The sequence below is a fragment of the Artibeus jamaicensis genome, unplaced genomic scaffold (genome assembly GCF_021234435.1).
Source record: "Artibeus jamaicensis isolate MK-2021 breed Jamaican fruit bat unplaced genomic scaffold, CSHL_Jam_final contig_402, whole genome shotgun sequence".
Taxonomy (NCBI): Eukaryota; Metazoa; Chordata; class Mammalia; order Chiroptera; family Phyllostomidae; genus Artibeus; species Artibeus jamaicensis.
Window position 1 is genome coordinate 5,417,248 of NW_026521818.1, and position 21,676 is coordinate 5,438,923.

Sequence of the window (21,676 nt, forward strand, 5' to 3'; positions counted from 1 at the left end):
CTCAGCCATAAAAAAAAAATTAACACTTTGCGACAGCTTGCATGGACCTGGAGAACATAATGCTAAGTGAAATAAGTCAGAGAAAAACAAATACCATATGATTTCACTCATCTGGAATCTAACGAACAAACTAGACTAACAAGCACTGTAACCTTTCTAAGGAATGTGAGAAGCAAATTGCTACAGGAGACAGTTGAACAGATACTCAGGATAGATGAGGGAATTTCCAAATTCATTGAGTTTATTTCTTCAAAGGCTTTTCTTCCTAACAGATGATCTTTTTTGGCAACTGCTGAGTATACTTTCCTCTCATCACCATTGTGAAACCAGATCGCTTTGGCAGTTCCTCTTTTCTCATCTTTATTTTCTTTCCCTGTTGGCAAAACTTACCAATACGTGAATTAAAAATAAGCAGTTCTCAAAAGCACGGTGCTCTAAAAACAATGTTTAGTTTATATACTCAAAGGTAGTGTCGTTCATAAAGTTCACCTGGTCATATGTGAATGCCATTATCATTCTCAGGAGAAGATTTTAGAGAATAATCTCCAGAAGGAACAGTCCTCACAGGTGGTTTTCAGTGTTGAGTGTTTTGGTTAAGTGTATAAAGTAGAATAGTAAACTGCTAAAGGAATAAGCCAATCTGGTTTTGCGCTGTGTTGTTTTTCTTTTAGAAATGTCTATAAATGTAGAGCCACTGACCAAAATGTTAATAATGACTTAAGTTCTAATTTGAGAAACTATTTCCCTCTGCCCCCAAAACTATAGTTAAAAATGTGGCAAAATTCCTATATAAGCACATACCATGTGAAGATTATGAAAGACTGAAACAATAGTAAGAGCTCTAAACTGAAATAGTATTGCTTTTATAAATCTTGAACTGAATTTTTTCTCTTTTTCAAACAAGAACACAGAAATGGAATGTTTTGTTTTTATCGGAGGTACTGTTTTATTTAGTTACAGCCTCATTTTTAGGTAATTTTCCAGAACCATACCTGTGTGTTTGCCATCAAGAAAGGGAGGAGGAAAGAAATACAAAGGAAAATTTGTGTGTATGTTTTTTCTTAAAATAATATCAGTCTTTGCATGCTGCTTTTTCTTTAAAATTCAAATTATAAATGTAGTATACTTGTGAAGACATCAGAAACAAGTGTGTTTTTGACAGTGACTTTCAATATCAATATCTTCCCTAGAAGCAAGTTAACTTTCATCTAGACCTTTTCTATGAATGCATGTAGATGTTATATATAGCCACAGGAAAGAAAATGTATAGTTTTGTTTTTTACATAAATTTACATATATATCATTTGGCAACTTTTCTACTTGGTTTCTTTTACTTCATTATAATAATCTAATCTGTTATCATATTCACAACCTGTATAGCCTGTAATGGAAACTTAGGTTAGATTCCTTTTTCTTTCTTTTGCCAATTACAAACAATGCTGAAAGAATGTTATCCTGTATGTCTCTTCGCATATAGAGATTTCTCTGGGTACATAAACACAATGGAATACTACTCAGCCATAAAAAGAAATTAAATCTTACCTTTTATGACAGCATGGATGGACCTAGAGGACATGCTAGGTGAAATAAGTCAGAGAAAGACAAATACCATATGATTTTTTTATATGTGGAATCCAAAGAACAAAATAAATAAAATAGAAACATGCTCATAGATAGAGAAAATAGACTGAAAGCTGACAGAGGAAAGGAGTATTGGGGGACTGGATGAAAAAGGTGAAGGGGTTAAGAAGTACGAGTTGGTAGTTACAGAACAGTCAGAAATATGAATTACGGCATAGGTAATACAGTCTGTAATACGGTAATAACTGTGTGTGGGGCCAGGTGGGGCCATAGTGGGGGAACCCTCTGTACAGTACAGGATTGTCTCACTGCTATGTTGTACATCTAAAACTAATACAAAGTAATACTGAATGTAAGCTGTAATTGAAAAAAAGACTTCTCAGTAGCATAAAATATGCTTAGTTTTTGAATGGTTGGCCCAGAGTTAGGCAGTTTTAAAGAGAGACTTCAGTTGGCTTCTAAAATAGCTATTAACAATTTATAGTTTCTCCTCATCAATGAATGACTACTGTTCCCCCTATCACTAAGGACATTTGATACTAGACTTTTAAGGTTTTTTATTAATCTAATGGGTAAAAATGTATCATAATTTAAAAATCTGATGAAGTAATGGGCATCTTTACATGTTTATTTTAGACCATTTCTGCATTTCCCATGGGATTTATTTTTTACACTGCTGATTTTTCTATCAGATGGCTTGTCTTTTATCTCATATGTTAGGGGTTTTTCGTATAGTTTAGAAATTAGTCTTTGATGTCTGTTAATATTTTCTCTTAGTTGCTTGTCTTTAATTTTATAATGTCTTTATAGATGTTTTATACTTATACATGGTCAAATTGATAAAAATTTTATGACCTTTATTTCAAAATATAAAGCATATATTCTGTATTTTTTCTAAGACATTTATGTATGCACCTAGTCTTCATCTGGAATTGATTTTTGTGAAGCGTTACATACAGAGGTACTTTTATTCAAATGTCCAAAACTATTTACCAAAGTCCATTCTTTACTCACTGATTTGAAACTTGTTTTATTATGTGCTAAATTCTTTAATTGAGGTATTTAATATCTCTAATGCATTGCTTTGATTATAGTTTTCTGACACGTTTACAGATTTGGTGGGGGTAAAACATAATGAGTTTTTAAAGTTTCTCAGCTGTTGGAGAGCATATCCTCTTGAAGTCTTGAGAGTGGTTACACTGAACTTACAGTATTGATTTGGAGAGAATTGCAATGGCAGTTCTCTTCAAGAACAATGTATGTCTTCATTACACCAGATCTTCTGTGGGCTTCTTTTATTTCCTTAAGACTTCTTTTTTCATCACATTTCTGACAGATTTATTTCTGGGATTATAGTTTTGTTTCTATACTGAAATAGAGCCTTTTAAAATATATTTTACAATTAGTTATTGCTGTCCTGGTAAGAGCAATTTAATTTTTAAAATGCTGGTTTATTACTACACTGTGGAAGTTTCCATCTAGTCTTAGAAAATCTAAGAGAATCCCCCCTTTTGCAATTGTAAGGCTTCATTTTTCTATTCAGCGTCTTATTTAATTGTCAGGATTGCTTTAGCTATGATCAGGCACAGAATGTTGGGTAGTAGCAGTGCTTAGCAGAAATATTTGGCTGATTTCAGTGGAAATATTTTTAATGTCCCACTATTAAGGACAATGTATGCTCTGAATTTCCAGTATATACCCTTGTTATGTTCTATCTATTATTAACTTACTACTCTTTAAACTAGAGGTAAGTATAGAATTTTATCAAGAGATTCCTCTGCATATGTTGAAAGATCAAAATTTTCTTTAATTGGTACAATTCAGTAAATTTTATTCAGATTCCTATTATTGAATCATTTTTATTCCCGGGATAGAACTGTTTGTGAGAAGGCGAAACTGGTGCATCTGTCTGCTTCGTGGCGTTATCTGTTGTCCTTGATATTTTTTTACATTTGTCTAATCCAATGGGGATTTTCCCCATTGGATTGTCTAATTGTCTAATCCAATTGGGGTTTTTCCCCAATGGGGAAAAAAAGTCATGCATAAAGTCTTTATTATATGGTGATTTTGCCTATTTGACTTTTTTCTGTGGTTACTAAACTAAATGGTTTTCTATCTCTTCTCAAGAAATTACTTATAACTATATTTCTTATAAATCATGACTTATACAGATTTCACATCTATTAGTGTAAGTTGTTATGGTTGTGCCTTTTTATTACTCAGTTGAAAATGACAGAAGCTCAACTCAAATGTGTGAGTGCAAAGTCGGGGATAGAGACTGACTTTACCCACTGCCAGATCCAGGGGTTCCTCGGCATCAGTCAGTTTGTCCATCTCCCCCTTTTGCTCTCCTCTTTATTGGGTAAGTGTTCAGTCAAGATCTCTCATTCCCTGATTCTTCATATACTTACTGAAAACCTACTGTGTGCCAGAATTTTATTTGTGCCAGGATATACTTAATCAAAATTTGAGGCAATTCAGCTGCCAGCGGCTCTGAATTTACCTATTTCCCCCCTAAACTAATGAGAAAGTGATTATCGTTTTTTTTTTTAATCCTGAAATAGACTCCTAATGAGCCTCCTTAAACTTTGGGCCATAGTGGAGGGGTGACTGCATGGTAACATTTAGGTGGAGGGAGAGGCCAGTGACAGCTCCCAGTTTTCCATGATTAAATGATGTTTGGAGAGCTCTGGAAGTTTCCATCTTCCCGAAGGGAACAAAGGAGAGAGCTGAAAGCACAGTGTCTGAGGCTGGCCGCGGAGCCACCGTGGCGGAGTGAGCAGGGACCCTGCAGCAGAGTGGCAGCGGCACCCTAGCCCAGGATCCAGTGGGAAAGCTGGCTGAGACTTAAGGCACATGGTGGGGTTGGCATTGAGTGGAAGGAGTTGGAGGGGGAGGTCTGGCAACACAGAAGGCTTTTCCTTTTCCCACATGGCATCTTGGAAAGGAAGAGGGAGGGGACTGAACCGCTGAGATGAAAGAAACCAGCTTAGTCGAAAATTTCAACACACATTTTCACTAATGTTTTTAAAATTTATTAATAATTGTATTTAGTTATTTTTCAAGTACAGTTTTTTGTCTATTTCTCCCATCCCAGCCCCCCCCGCCCCGTGCTCCCCACCTCCCTCCCATTTCCACCCCCCTTAGTTCTCGTCCCTGTGTCCTTCCTATTTGTTCCTGTAAATCCCTCCCCTTTTTTTCCCAATAGCCTAAGCTAATGGGGAAAAGACTGAGAAATTTTATTAGGTAATTTTGCATCCTTCCCCCCAAATCCAGCAGCATGAGGGCTTATGATGAAATTTAATCAGTTTTATAAAGTAACAAGTTCTGTAGGTATTTTCTTTTGTCTACTATGGTATGCTGAATTTCCACTTCCAATTATGCTAATTTCTAATTCCAGCTAAATTCTACTAAATGACTAAAGAAGCATATAAAATGTTCAGTAGTTTTTATCTACATTTTTAAAAAGTAATTTATCTACTTTTTTATCTATACACAGGTGTATAGATAACAATGATGTAATGTTCACTGAAAAAAATGAGAATGAGCCCTGGCTGCTGTGACTCAGTGGTGGAGGGCCGGCCTGCAAACCAAAGGGTTGCCAGTTTGATTCCCAGTCAGGGCACATGCCCCGGTTGTGGGCCAGGACTCCAATAGGGGACACACGAGAGGCAACCACACATTGATGTTTCCCTCCCTCTCTTTCACCCTCCCTTCTAAAAATAAATAAATAAATAAATAAATAAATAATCTTAGAAAAATAAGAATGTCATAAATCCTAACAATTCTTAGCAATATCATTTATTTGTTATTATGGCTAGGAATGGACCTTTCAAATCAGCATTTTTTTTCTACCATTAAAATTTTTCCACTCTCTGACTAAGTTCCAGTCTTTACAACTTCTTTATTTTGGCTCTTTTTCCCCATCTAACTTTCCGATCTTGCCTCTGTCCCATTACTCTCGTTCCTGTTTCCTCACTCCTGACCGCACCCTGCTCTCTAGGGTAAATATTGTGCAAGTCCAGTGGGCGAATACGTGGCTGATGAGCCCAACCTGGGCTCACCTTACCATGTAGACTGGGTCTCTTCGCAAAGTACGCCAAAAGGTGACGGCATGCCGATCTACCACTGTGTTGCACTCAGCATCATTTGTTCATTGACTTACTCTTCTTTTCAGATACTAGGCACTTAATCCATCTCAGATGCTGTTTCATGCTCTTGAAATAGTTCAGAAAACAAAACATACAAGGATTTCTGGTCCTTGTGGAGCTTAATTTTAGCAAATCATTCTTAAGTATTTTTTGCCTGGCCTCTTTGCTTTTGCTCTTCTTTAGAGCAAAGACAAAAAGAAATTGTTTCTAAGCCTTCACACTTGCAAAAAGAATGACTTCCAGAGTGTCCCCCCTTGTTTTTAAGTGCAGAGCGCATGTGCCCTAAGTGTGAGCATGTGAGAGTGTGTGCGTGTGGACGGAAGGTCTCAAGTAGCTTTCTACATGTACATGTACACACCTGCACGGAGGAAAGTACAACGTGACAAAATGCCTGTGTGCTGTTTTGCTGTCATTCATGTTTTAACAGGATTTGATTATAGTGTAGAAAAGTAACGCATGTGAAGAGATAAAATAAGGAGAAAAAATCCCTACTCTTTTTTTCTGAAGGCACCACCTCTCCCACTCTCTGAAGGAAACAGGTTGGTATTATATGGTGAAGAAAAGTCCAGATTTTTCACTAGATTTGGTGAAGAAAAGGCGAGGTATTAGCCTTGCCATGTTTGTCAGATGTAGTTTAGGGAGCTGAGGGCCACTCCCCAAGGGGCTGAGTGCCAGTGTTACGTGTTGGCACAGCTAACACAGTCTCACCCAATGGAAAAGTGCTGGCAAGGGATAGGTTGGGTGTCTTATGCCTATTGCTGGGGTGATGAGGAGGTAAGGGGAAGGGCAACACATGAGCAGGGACTACAATGGGTGAGGAAATGCCAGATGTATGTGGGGACCCGTGTGCTTCTCTCAACCCACCCCATTCCCTTTCTCAGTGCTTCAGTCAGTGTCCTGTGTGGGGTTCTACAAGATGTGGCAGATACTGATGCAAATGAGACAAGGTGCCTGACACCCAGCTCTAGGAGATGGGCCATGTGGGAAGAAGGCAGAACAGCATGGAGTAGAGGACAACTACCATGGATCTTGAAAGAGGTGAATGGAGAGTGAGTGGGGTGTGCAGACAGACAATTCAGAAACCAAGGGGAAATGAAAAGAGCAGTGGAAAGTCAGGAGTGGCTATGTACATACGGATTGTTACCTCTGGAGATGGTCCGTGAACTAAGTGCAAAGGAAACTAACCTTTCTGCATTATTCAATGGCAAAAAAAATTTTTTTTTTAATTAGACAAAATAGGACAAAATGTTAACAACTCTTGATTCTGGGCATTGATGTGTTTACATTCCTAGTGCTTTTTGTATTGAGTTGTTATTTACCCTATTTTACTTTAAGCTTTTAGTCTTCATGATCTTTTAAAATAAAATGCATATATTTATCACCATCCATATGTACATACATCTTATTATGTACATATATCCTACATGGTTGCCCAGAGTTTCGTTCCTCCTGGGAGGTGACCCATAAAAGCTACAACTGTGTTTATGGCTTGAACCACTGAACCTTCCCAGCAGTCTGTAGGTTTCACTTGACCTAATAACACATACTTGTATGTGAGTCCCTAGCATTTTCTCTTTGAGAGGAGAGGATGGTTTCCAGGTCATGTCTCCTCTCTGCACTATGCTGAAGTGAGCTGGGAGGCATGAGGCCCATGAAGTGGCCATGAGTCACCTGGTACTTGGCTGAGCCTGGAGCTCCTCCAGGAAGTGGTGGGAAGGGCAGTTCTTAACAGAAGAGATCCTCACTTAAATGGTGTGGTATGTGCCTGAAGTTTCCCAGAAAGCATGAGGAACACTGGGGTGGAGAGTTTCACTCTTCTTTAACAATAAACAGAAATAATCCACTTGGTTCCACATAAACTAAATGGCAGAGACATAGTCTCAATTAGCTTATCTCTTTACTCTTTACCAGAGCTCAAAGAAGGAAATCACCATTCTTTTTCCTGCTGGGACCTGACAGTCACTTACCAAGTATACCACACCTTGTATCACTTGAAACCAAGTTTATCTTTAAAAAATATTAATTCTCCCAAAGCTGTTATTCTTTTTTGGAACAAAAGACTTTTTTTCTCATAGGTCTTATGTAGCATAACCCCTGAACAGATAGCATTGCCCAGAGGCACTTACAATAAATTTAGATTACATGGGCAAGTTGTCTCACTGTTTTCCTAGACCTTCCAAGGGCTCAGCCCAGTTGGTTTCCTCTTCTGCCAATGTAACCATCTCATTCCTGTGGCTTTGCTTCCTCCTGTACTCTTGCCCTCAACTGCACTTCCAAATTTACCATAGTGTCCAAACGTTGTGCCTACAACAAGTGTTCAGTAAAGACCTGATTTCACAGTTTTCATAGAGCAATCCAGTGTTTCCTGGGGGCCCCTGAAATCCTTTCAGAGGGTCAGCAGAATATTATGAAAAACCACTTGCATAATAAAGCTAAGAAATCATTTGATTATTTGATCTCAGTACTTCAAATGCAGAAAATATCAACTGGTATTTTCTATATAACCAGAGTTTGGTAGGGTCACTGATAATTTTGAACAGTGAAGGAGTGCTCAGACCAAAATGCTGAGGATGCCTACCTAACTGATAGGTTAAGGAAATACGAAGCCTCACCAGCATTTACTATGCAATACCCTATGTTCATCTCCAAAAGTGCCTTAAAATTGGACGTGCCAAGATATGGAATATGAATCAAAGTGATTTTGAGATTCTCTGAGAAAGCCAGTGGGGCCGGGGCAGCTGTCAGGTTTTGCTATTCCATTCAACCTCAGGTATAGTTGGGATTAGATGTCTATGAGTTCAGTTAGGACCTGAAGGCAAATTTTGGCTTAAGACAATGAAGCAATAAATCATGTGTCTAAATTGTTAATACAATGAAATATATCAGTCTGGGTGTTTGGAATTAGTTTCAGCTCTTTTCAGCAGAAAGTAAATTTATGAGCATTAGGAAATCTTTCCAGATCTTTTATGGGCTGCTTCACTGAGAACCACCTCTACATTACTCAAAGCTGATTGCATAGCTGATCGTGGCCCTAGTGCTGGGTGTCCCTAGTGCTCTGAAGGCTGGGGGTCTTGACCACCACCCTCAATGGAGCACATTCTCCACGGCATCTCCTCTGCAGCAATGCTTTGCAACCATATTGTCCTGTGAGTGCCTCCAGTTGGAACAATCTAAGGCTCATGCCTGAACTCGAGTCACAAGGGAGGCCAAGAGAGTGAAGCTGTGGGTTCTATGATGCAGGGACTTTGAGTGGGAAACTCTCCAAAAATAGAGAGTGTTCATAAGGTATTTGGAGTAAACAAAAAGAAAGTAGGACAGACATCCCCACAGTTGTCTCCTTGGCTATCCAACACATGCCTTTCTATACTTAAACTTCACAGCAGTAACAATAGCAGCAACAACAATAAAATACTAACTTTCATACAAATAAAAACATACCCTCTTCCCTCTTACCTGACTGAAACAGTTTTCTATCAGTTATAAATGATTTCGGGATTAAGTAACAGAAAATCCCAACTAATCATGATTTCAACAAATTATCAAGACTTACTTTTTAATGTACATCAAAAAGTCTAGAAGTGGGCAGTTGGTTGCTCACACTGGTTCAGCTTTCAGTGATGCTGTGAAGGATGTAGGGGGTTTTCCCTACTTTCTCTGCTTCATTTTTATGACAGAGACCAAGTTCCCCACGTCTGTCATTGTGTGGTCTTAAGACGGCTGCCAAGAGCAATAGACATCAGGCCTCATTAAACCTTCCCAAGCAGGGGCAGGGTGAGAGGCAAAATTATTTGGCCATTGGAAACATTCCCAACTACCGTCCCAAACAGACTTCTCCTACATGTCACTGGGCAGAACTGGTTCACATAACTACCATTTGGCCAATCACCAGTAAAGAGAAGTGCTTAATTTAGACCCAGCATGATTTACCCCCCAGAGCTGGGGAAGGAGAGTAATGGACATCATCAAACATGAGGTCATTAAAAGGAAGACATGGCACACATTGCTGTTACACTGGCAGTGGACACTATGTGTTGGTTCATAACACCAACCAAGAAACAAAAACCCTTACACCATTCATTGTCTATTAGAGACTGTTTTTACTGAGGTATAGGTTAAATATGATTTAAATGAAAGAAATTTGGTGTGTAATTTAACAATAGTAAAATATTGTAGTAGGAATGGAAGTGCATGGATTTAAAGGAGGGAAAAATGGTCTAAATAGTGCAAAGCTTTTTCTTCCTTGTGAGCATGGCTCACCATCTCTTTGAGTAGCTACAAGTGTGATCCATAACACTTCTAGAGTGATATACAACACTTCTGGAATTGATAATAATATGGTGCTTAGCAGAGAATCTAGCAGGTAAGATTTAAAGATAAAGGTGACTTTGTGACAAGGTCTGATCCTGCTCCTCTGTATCTATTTGCTTTTTGACAGCAGCCTAAATTCCAGGCTTCCTCCAGCTTCAGGGCTGGTACAACGTGGTCTGGTTGTTCTCACCTGTTCCACCTTCTCAGGTCCTCACTCTGCTGACTCAGTATGAGCCTAGTCACTCCTCAAATTATTGTATGAAATATATGTATTGAGGTTATAACTGACATATAAAAATTACACACGTACTGTTTACTTCTCGATGCGTTGGACACATGCATACACCCAGATGGCATTGCCACACCATGGCTGCATCAGAGTGCCCTCTGCTGATTCCTGGAGTCCAATGCTCATTCTGCAAGAATATAGGGCAATCTCAGGTCTAGCCCAGGATGTGTGGGCAAAGTACTGATGAGTCAGTCTTATCAGCATCTCATCTGCCAATAGTAGCACCTCATTAAATTTAAGAATCAAAAGACATTTCAACCAAGGGATGACAAACAGAGCTGGTTCTATCTTGTTCTTTTATCCAAAAAATGTTAAATGACCTAATGTTACAAAGAATATTCTAGGGAGGTTTTCAGCACATTTTCCAGGGGTGTATATGGGATAAAAAGCCATTCGATGTTAATAGCATTAAAACATACTACATTCAGGAAAATAAATGTTTGCCTTTAAAGGTAAAGCCATATCGATAAATTTTACTTTTCATTAAAGAAGAAGTGACAGAAAGAGAAATGACATATGTTAGAGAAAGTGTGTGGCATTACTTTCCAGGAACAACTAGTGTGACACTTTAAGTGAATTCTGAAGAAAACAAATGTAAATAATATAAAACATAGAGTACTCCCTGTTTTTCTCCTTAAACTTATTATAGGAACTTAAAAATATACTTCTTCTTTCTCCTTCCTTCAAAAACAGCTGTGGCCAGAAAGCTGTTGGCTGTGGAAAACTGACATCAGTTATAGTTAGTATCCCGTAAAAAGGAGTTTGGGGCTCCAGAATTTCCCCAAGTTTAAGGCTTTAATCTGCTCCCAGGCCACAACTTGCTCTTCACAACGAGTGGTGATGGCTTTAAATCATTTCATACCTGACCTCCTTAACTATAAACGCCTCGACCATTAATTATAGAAGATGAATAGGAAGTGATGAAGTGGAGGAATAGCAGGGAAACAGGAAGGGGAAGAGACGATGAGGAAAGACAGCCCCGGGCGCACATCCTCCTGCTTGCTCTTGCGTGTATCCGTGACTCCCTGCCTCCACCTGGCCAACATTCCAGTCCCTGAGCTGCCGCTCAAACCCAGAATACAGCACAATACTTGGCCTATTTCTTCGTATTCCACAATATAACCATACTTAGCCTGTTCCTTTCTTGAGTACATGCTAACCTTTAGCCAGTTCTGCTGCTTACTTGAAATTCTCCCCATGTACCCATAGCTTTCCCACTTTGTGGTTTTGCTTATGCTCTTTGCTCCACCTAGGACACCCTCCCTGCCAATTTCCAAATATAAAAGGAGAAAACATTGCTTCTGGAATAAGCCTCGCCCATGGGCAGGCCTGATGGAAGCTCTGGGGTCCTTTCTGTTTTAAAATGAGGGTTTAAAAACTGTGTAGGTCGCCAGGGCTCATGGAAAATGCTGCACCCACAAAAACACCTTTTCTCATCGCCCATGATGATTGCCTGTCTCTTGGGCACCTCCTTGTGATGCGTATCTGGGTGGCTCATCGCTCAAGTGCTTTCATGGGGGAGGAGAGGACATCTATGTCCTCAGGGCCGTAGGGGATTGTCTAAAATAATCTACCTTACCTTTTTGAGAAACTGTATTTTTTGCACTTTATCATTTCGTTTGTTTTCATGTAAAGTAATTCATTAATTTTCCATGGAATTGTGCCAGGACCCACTGGCTATTCAACAAATGGTCTCAGGTAGTGTTGATCTCAAACACTCCCCAGCAGGCTGCCTCTGGCTCTTAAAACGGAACTGTGCAGTTTTCAGTACAGTAGCCCCTTATCTGTGGGGGTGTGTTTCAGGCACCCCAGTGGATGCCCGAAACCACAGAGAGCGCCAAACCCTATATATACTTGATGCGGACACCAGCCCACAGTGTCTGAGTCATTATGGATGAAATGAGACATTCACACAGACTACTGAGTCCGGTGGAGGGAAAGGGACAGCATGGCTTTTCTCTCAAGGGGAGCAAAAGCTGCGGCCTTTGTGGTGACTGGCCTTTACTGGATTTCTCGGCACATCACCTGATGGTCCTCATTTACTATGCACAGGTTGCTGGAGGTGGTTACCTTTTACAGAAAACAAAGGAGCCAGTGCGGCTAATTACATCACAGAAGAGAGATATTTGCAAGTGAAAAGGGGAAAGTGGTTGGACCGGTTACACTAGTCCTAGGAAGGTTTAGCATGGATTTTAGGAAGTGATTTTGCAGTAAATGTTTGCCACGGGGGTGGGGGGGGGGGGGGGGCGCGGTTGGGGTGGTGCTGAGCCCACCCCACAGAGAATTGTCTGCCACATATACTATATTTTTCCTATACATACATATCATAAAGTTTAATTGATAAATTAGGCACAGTAAGAGATTAACAACAATAACTAATAATAAAAGAGAACAATGATAACGATATACTGTAATGAAAGTGCATGAATGTGGTCCTTCTCTCAAAATATCTCGTATTTGTTCTCAGCCTTCTTGTGATGCCGTGAGATGACCCACAGTCTACATGATGGAATAAGTGAGTATTCAGAACTGCATGCAATTTAAAACTTATGAATTGTTTATTTCTGGAATTTTCTATTTAATATTTTCAGACCGTGGTTTACTGCAGCTAATGGAAAGCAAAATTATGGGAAAGGGGGACTACTATACATCTGTGTGCTGCATGTACATCACTTCCTATTTGCCCATATGTGACAACCATAATGGGCCCATTGCATGTGCCCCATTTTCTGAATTTTGCGTGTGAGAAATATGTTCCTGTTACCGAACAAGAGGAGGTGGTCCGAGGGAGGGGCAATACAATATTTGGCCCACCTAGGGATGCCCAAAACTGCTGTACAACAGGGGCCCCTCCCAAAAACCAAAATACTAAAATCTACTGGGCCCTTCTGTCCGCCGCCAATTGGAAACACATCTCTTAATGCCAGAGATTTGTGAAAAGGAAACAAAATGTTTATTTAATGCTATTCAGGCCTAATGCCACCACTAAAATATCAAAGTCCTTTAGGTTGTACACCTACACCCACACAGCGCTCCCTTCTCCCTCTGTCCCAACTCCGGGTACCGTAAATCAGGAAAAGAGCACACGTCTGTGTTGCAGGCCGCTGGCACCGTCAGCTGTGTCACCGTGCAGGATCTCGAGTTAATCCAAAGTACTGTGGTACCCTCTCATAGTCCACTGGCAAGAGTCCTTTGTACCCAGTTCCAGTCAAAGTCTCTGTTGCTTTTCAGGCCCCGCGGCCAAAGGGGGCACCCCAAAGCCGCGTGGGCCTCTTCTACCAAAGCTGCAGGAGTCCGCACTCCACCAAAAGCATGTGGCTGTCTTCTTCACCTGGCTGCAGGGATCTCCATTCTGGCAAAGCTGCGTGGTTTTTCCCTTTCACCTGGGAAAGAGGGGGTCCACACTCCGCCAAAACCACGTGGCTCCCTCTTTCACCCCACCAACAGGGGGTCCTCACTCTGCTGAAACCGCGTGGCTCTCTCTCATTTGCCCAAGCAGGAACCCTTCATGTCCTGGAGCCAGTCTTTTCCAAGCTCCCACACAGCGGCCCTTCCACTCAGGGGCGCAGCCCTTAGTTACATCCTGAGTCCAAGCCCTCCTCACTCAGGAGAGCAGCTCATAGATCCCATCTTGAGTCCCAGCTACTCCCTTCTCCCCGGCTCCAAACTTGGCCACTGCTATTTAACATATCTATGAAACCAGGTAAAGGTTATAGATATGTTAAATAACTATTCCAGAGGTAAGCTGCAAAACTGTTGCTATGCAAAATAGCTCTCAATGGCCTGGCTCCATTCATCCCTTCCCCCTGGGGGGGGGGGCAGTGAGGACATCTTATATGTCTCTCCAATATTTCTATACACTTTGAATTCTGGACACCATTCCAAATCTTTTTTGGGGGGGCCCCCCTGGCTGCACCCTGTATCAATTCTACCAGGTCACTTGGGTCAGACAGAGTTGGGCTGTTACTTATCCACGAATCCCTAGTATTGACTAATAAGGTGGCTTGAGTACCTGCTCACTGAGTATCTGCTTCAGGTAATTGAGATGAATGAAAGGGAGAGGAAAGTGAATCAATCTCACCAGACCCCTCATTTCAAAGCTTAAAGGACCCAGAGCTTCCACCAGGCCTGCCGGAGGTTTGGGCTTGCTCCAGAAGCAGTACTTTCTCCTTCACCTCAGCCTCTTCCTTTCTCCCTGTGGGCCTCCATACTGAACCTTGCTACCAATACTTATTTATATGAACATAAGCTCAGAAATTATGAAAAAAGGGGCAAAAAATACTATCCTGCAGAGCAGAGATCAGAACTCTGAGGCAAGCATCGTGTCCAAATGCTACTGTGCTCCATGGGTCTGGAATTCAGAGCTCTGAGGACAGAGGTGCTGCCAGGCTGGCACTTGGAGAAGGTGCCACAGGGAGACAGGACCAGACCTGGAAGGAGGCCGCATTGCCCAACCGATACTGGCGCCTCTGACTGGGTGCTGTGAGGCCATGAGATTCTAGCAGTCTGGAAAAATTGCAAAGTAGAACCAGCTGTGCTTCTGGGGAAACCAGCTACTTCTGGATCAAAACAAGTGTTGTTGGGGGCAGCTGACAGGAGCCAGGAGCCCACAAAGAAGGAAATGTCTCTCTCCCGCCCCCTCCTTCCACTCTCCCTTCAGCAGCTCTTATCTGTGGAGCTCCACCGGACATCAGAGAGAACTCCGGTCTTCCCTGCCAGCAGGAAAATAGCAGGTACACAGTTCCCCTGTGGTAATCAGGAGAAATCACCCAGACACTGGCACCAACTTCCAATTCCATGGAACCTTTGATTTTTTTTTTCTAGGTCAAAGCATTCCTCTTTTACGAGTGAAGACTTCCAAGCCAGAGGAGCTCAAAACAGAGGGGGAGGGACGTGAGCACTCTGAGGGAGGGTAGTTAAAGTTCGGTCCCTCCCACTTCCACCGCTTAATTTTCAGATTTGGACATTCTGGTTATGGGAGAAACAGCCCCGTAAATTTATTGTTGCATCAAAACATATTCTGCCTTCTGTAAGATAATATCGATTCTTTCAGGGTAGCATCAGAATTGAGTCTTCGGTAAGCTCAACTAAGATCATAACTGAGTCTTCAGGAAGCTATTCTACTGCCCATCAGGCCACATCCTTCTGAAGGTTCAGGGTCATGGTAAGACCAGTGAACTCCATAAGCATGAACTCACTGAAGTACTTTTGCCATGATAGGAATTTCTTGGTATGAAATGACAATATGGGAATAACATGCTGGTAAACAAAGCACTTTGTAAGTTCTTACCTGGTGGTGGCTGCCAGGCTGTTAAAGGGAAGAAACACAAATGCATATCTGTAATACAAGTCTATTCCAGTGAGGCCGAATCGTTGCCCCACCACCTCTATTGTAGGAGGTTCAAAGTAATCAACCTGCCGCCAGGTGTCTGGCTGGGTCTCCCAGGAAGTGCTGGTGTGTTGGAGCCTTAGCACTAGTCTCTGCTGCGCACGAGTGAAGAAGTCAGCAGTAGCAGTAACCAGATCGGCCTATGCACTTCATTAAGACTATGCCTCCATTCCTGCTACATGCCAATTTGCACTTTAAACAAGCACCAGGGTGGCTCGGGACAAAGGCCACTGACATTCAGGGAATGTGTCTTCTTGTCCACTTGGTTACTGAAAGCTTCCTCTGTAGCAGATGGCCTTTGGCGATATTCATATGGGACCCAAATACCTTCACTCTCAACCCTTCTGACAGTCATTGTTCTAAAGTTGTGCAACTAGTCAAGATTCACATAATTTTTTGGATAAAATGCCCAGCATGCTAATTAGCCAAGTGGTTTAAGCCCAGGGGAGTTATCTATACCCATCTGGATATAGATGCAGCAGCCCCTGAGCATTACTTTCTCTGTTTAATTCATCCAGGGCGATGCATACATAATACTCATGGCACTTACCTGCTGATATGAGAGCAAAGGCAGCTAAGATCATCATGGTCTGTCGGAAGCTTCAAGTTCTCACATGTAGTAAAGCCCTGACAGGTACCAGGAATCTATTATTTTGAAGGTATCTCAAATCTTGTAACAGGTTTCCCTTTCTCCTCCAAAAGTCACGTAACATGATAATATATTCTTCTGCCCTTTTTGTAGTATCACGGACCCACTAGGTAAGCAACCCCTCCCCACCCCACCACACCCTCCCATACTTCAGAAGAACCATGACCCAACATTACCACTCAGTCGAGAATCATATACTTCTAAAGTTAAAGTTAAGAGGTGGGGGGAAATTAGTAATTAAAAATTACTCAGATTATTGGCTCCCTTAGTCTTCCCTAATGCTTATAAATATTTTGATATTTTCTGTAGTGATGATGGTACAGGAGCAAGAAGCGTAATAGAACAGTCGAATGGCTTACTGAGTCTCAATATGTTTCTGAGAAAGTGTTTTCCATGAAAGAAAATCAAAGTCATCCTTCTACATATGTGGGCATGTAGATTTCTAAAGGAAAAGTTAATAAAGGATTTCATTTGAGAATTTACATTTATTTACTACACTCACCACTCCAAATAAATCTTATTTAATCTTCCCATTATTTCTGAGAAGTGAAGTCCTTTGAAGTGGTTTGGCCAAGATCAGTCTCTAGTTAGTAGCAGACGGTCTTTCTGTCTCCAAAGTCTGTTCACTTAAGGAAACTTGTGCAATGTCATTAATATTGAACAAGGATTTTTTTTTTGTCTATTTCATAATGTCTGGGGTGTCTGGCTAGGATTAATTAGTACTGGTAAACTGCTTTTCACCTCAGGGGAAAGATACATACTTGTGCACATGAGAAAAATGACTTACTGATTTTCTGATCAAGTCTTTCACTGACCTGGTGCTTTGATGGGAATAGCTGAGAAAAGTGCACACCCAGTTGTCTTCTAGACCTGTTTGTCTGGAAAGTATATCAGAAAAATAACCTGGCTAATAGATAGCAGGTTTTGATCCCTTTCAAATCCCAGCACACTCAGGAACGTGGAATTATTTGGAAACTGACTTTCTGACACATATTCTTCGGGCAAACTTCACCCCTTCCAGTGGAGAAACACTGCGGCCCCTAGAAACTGGGTGATGTTTACCTACATTCTTCCCAGCTTTCAAAAAAGCATCTGAAACCTAGGGGTCCTTGACTTATGGAAAGTGCTGGCAAGGCGATCGGCAATGTCTGTGGCTGTCTTTTCTAAGTTTTCTTCATGGAATTTAATTTACCTATACTTAAATGTATAGATACTTAGTGCTCAGTTCAATAAAATTGTACAAATATATATACTAATGAAATCATTAAACAAAACAAGATATAGAACTTTTCCTTCATTTCAGGATATCACCTCTTGACTCTTTGTGGTCAACGCCCTTCTCCCCCAGACACACATCCAAAAAGCAACTACTCTTGATTTTTATAACCATACATTAATGTTGCTTGTCCTTGCATTTTATATACATAAAACGGTGTGTGTTTTCATGTCCAGACTCTTTCATTCCACATAATGCCTGGAGATCCATTCATGTTTTTTTGTGTGCATCAGTAGTTTTTCCTTTTCATTGCTACAATTTATTTATTTATTTTTCCATTGCGTAGACCTTTTGTTTGTCTCTATTGGGTTGGCCAAAAAGTCCATGTGGTTTTTTTTCCCATAAAATAAAATGCACACTTTTTTTCACCAATAACTTTATTGATTTGGATATTTCGAGCATGTCAGCTAGCTCCTGCATGGTATAATGTTGATTGTTCTCAATTAATGTCTCTATTTGATTGCTATCAACGTTAACTGGTCTACCTGATTGTGGAACATCATTGTCCAGTGAGAAATCTCTAGCATGAAGCTTCACAAACCACTTTTGACATCCATCCATCACAGCACCTTCTCCATACACTGCACAAATCTTTTCCTGCATTTCAGCTTCATTTTTATCTTTCTTGAAATAATAAATCATAATATACAAAAATGTGTATTTGCTTTCATCTTCAATATTAAAATGGCTACACAAGAATTCACCAATTTTGATAAGTTTTTTAAATGCATGTTGTATGACAGCTGTGACGATACAATCTAAAAAAATTGTCCTGGTCCTGACTGGTGTAGCTCAGTGGGTTGAGCAAGGGCCTGCGAACCGGAGGATCAGGGTTCGATTCCCAGTCGGGGCACGTGCCTGGGTTGCGGGCCAGTTCCCAGTGGGGCACACACAAGAGGCAACCATACATTGATATTTCTCTCCCCCTTACTCTTCCCCTCTAAAGATAAACAAAATCTAAAAAAAAAAAGTAAAATCTTCACTTGAAATTGGGCTTTCCTTTAATAAATAAATAAATACATAAATAAATAAATAAATAAATAAATAAATAAATAAATAAATAAATAAATTGTCCTGAATGAAGTTAAACACAGGTAAGCACTACTAGAGTCATTATAAGAAAAAAAAAAAAACAAATGAACTTTTTGACCAACCCAATAGTTAGGGGTTGTTTAAGTTTTGTTTTTAAAAAGGTTTGAGATTAGTTAACTGGACTAGACTTCATGCAAAATTGTAAAAGGAGAGCATATATTTTCTAAAAAGGAGGTTTTTCTAACAAAAGTTAATTCCTTTGTGACAGACAAAATAGGATTGAGTTTGGGAGCAAAGAGGATTTCCAATAGATTTAAAAGATTCTCAACTGTAAGAGTTGAGGAACGTGAAATTCCCATCCAAGGCTACCTGTAGCATCTCCTTTACCGGAGGACTTTAGTGGTGCTCATTCTGATTCAGCTGGATGAAATTCAAAGGCAGAAGAAAGGACCAAATCAATATACTCCAGATGTTATTTTCAGTCCTAAGCTAATGTTGTTACCATTCTTTCAAGAAACCACCTCATTAGCTGCCGTGACAGAGATATGCTATTATGCTGTCTGACTTGGCTCTCCATTTCACTTGTTGGAAAACTTCAGTTCCCCCTAAAATGCTGAAATCACATCTTGTGCCTCATTCATGTGTTCATTCAGTCATTGATTCATTTAACACATGCTGGAGTGTCAACTCTGAGCTGTGTTAGAGGTCAAAGTTGAACAAAAGTTACTTATTTTGACATTATATGAATAGATTGAGGCCTCTAGTAAGGTCCCAATGTAAAAGTATCCTATGTTATTGCTAGATAATGTAATTACAATGTTACAAACATAGGTAGCAGTCATTACATTTATCATAGTGAAAACCTGACTTGCACTTTTCTCCAGACTGAAACATCCTGCCATTTCCACATGGAGTAAGATATTTAGACCATGCTGGCAGTACACTCTAACATTTAATTTTCATTCTGAGCCTCCCTCCAGCTACTCATGACCTCCACTTCCCCAGAGAAGGATGAATGACTTACCCAATTAATGGCTTGGGGAGAGGGAATTGTGCCAGCTCCTTTTTCCATTTCTCTGCCTTTAGAGAAGGTTGTTGTCTGCATCCTGTCATGTGGTAAAGTGTAGACAGTGTGAAGGTGGAAACTGTCTAGTCCTGTGAGTAACTGGGTGAGCAAGTGAGTTAAATCCAGGAGTGAAGTACTGTCAGGACCATTTGGCCCCTGTTCTAATGCCATGTTCTTCGATCAAATTTTCCAGCAAAGTAGATACTTTGAGTGTATTATCTGTAAGAATATCATCTTCCCTAAACTTTTATCAATTTCCTAATTCAATTTGCACTTGGGTGGGGAAGAAGAGTGTTATAAAATATCTTTAAAAATGGAAAACATAGGTCTTATACAAATATATAATGAACACGTGTGAAAGATAGATTTCATTCTTTAATGGTGGAAATGTCAGGAGTGTAACGCTGATTCGAACAGGAAACAAGGACCAAAAGGAAGTGATAAAGAAAGCCTGCTAAAATGTGTGCCTGAATTGGATGCAAAACTAGTTAATATTCTGTGAAGCAATGAACTTTAAACTTTGGAATACCCTTTCTCCTGAAAAGAAATTACTTGCATCTATACCGGACAAAATAAATTTTTTTCTACCTGGACAATCTTTTTACAGTAATAGGACCTTAATTAAAAGTAAACAATAAGTCAGTCACCTTCCCTTACATCATCAGATGTGGCTTCTTAGACAAGGTTCTAGTCTGGCGTCTGAAAGGCATGAAGTAATATCTTTGCTTAACTTTCAAGTCTAGATACTTTTTCTTAGCACTTTTTTTCTTTATTGGGACACCGAAAATTCTAAAAGACAAGTGCCCATTCAATAAAGAATACAAGAAAGTAGTACCCTGGCCTGGAATATAGCCAACTGTAGGCGGTTGTCACTAACTGGGCACATTAACCATACAAACGACATTCCTGAAGCTAATCTGTACCTACGGCATCTGCTAGGGACTGAATGTGCTTTTCCCAAATTCATACGTTCAGGTCTAAAACCCCCATTGTGGTCGTACTAAAACGTATAGTCTTTGGGAGATAATTAAATCATGAGAGAGGAACCCTCATGATGGCATCAGTGCCCTTATAAGAAGCACAGGGAGCTGGCTTTCTTCCTGCTCTTTCTGCCATGTGAGGGGACAAGGAGAAGACACCCATCTAGACCATAGGAAGAATGCCTCCACCAGATGCCAGACCTGCTGGCACCTTGATCTTAGACTTCCCAGCCTGCAGAACCATGAGAAATAAAAGCCTGTTATGAAACCGCCCATTGTATGGTATTCACTTACGGCAGCCAGAATTGCCTAAGCCAATATCCATATAATGATTGATTTTGGACAGAAACATTTACCTTTCAGCTAATTAAGTTGTGAAATGTGCCTTTAGATTAAATAATTAATTGACCTGTCTAATGAAGTTATTTACTTCTGTGTTTACACAGGCCTTAGGCTCTACTTTTATTTCCTTCTGAATACTAAAGAGTAGCTGATGTAAACTATGGTTTATTGTGAATCATTAATATTTATCTCTTTCAACAACAGTTAACCAGAAAATTTCCACTTCTTCTTCTAATCACACCCAGTTTCTGTGCCATAAACTGAGAACAGAGCATTTGTCGTCCTTGTAGCCATGGCTGGAAGCCATGGAGCTGGTTCATCTAGAAAGTGTGTCTAGTCATTTTAACTAAAGATAATTGGAACTAGGACACAGACCTGTTTTATGCCATTTTATGGTGAAATTTGTTCCATTGACTGCCTATCCCTTATAACTCTCAGAGTTGCAATTATTTTTAGGAAATAAGATTCTGAGGGAGCACTAAATAGCTCCCTGAGATGAAATTGCTTGAGTCTTCAATCATTTCTCTTTATGATATCAAGAATTAATAGCAGGAACACAATCAGAAATTGTATTGTTATTCAAAATACTGAAGAATGTATTTAAGTAATTCTC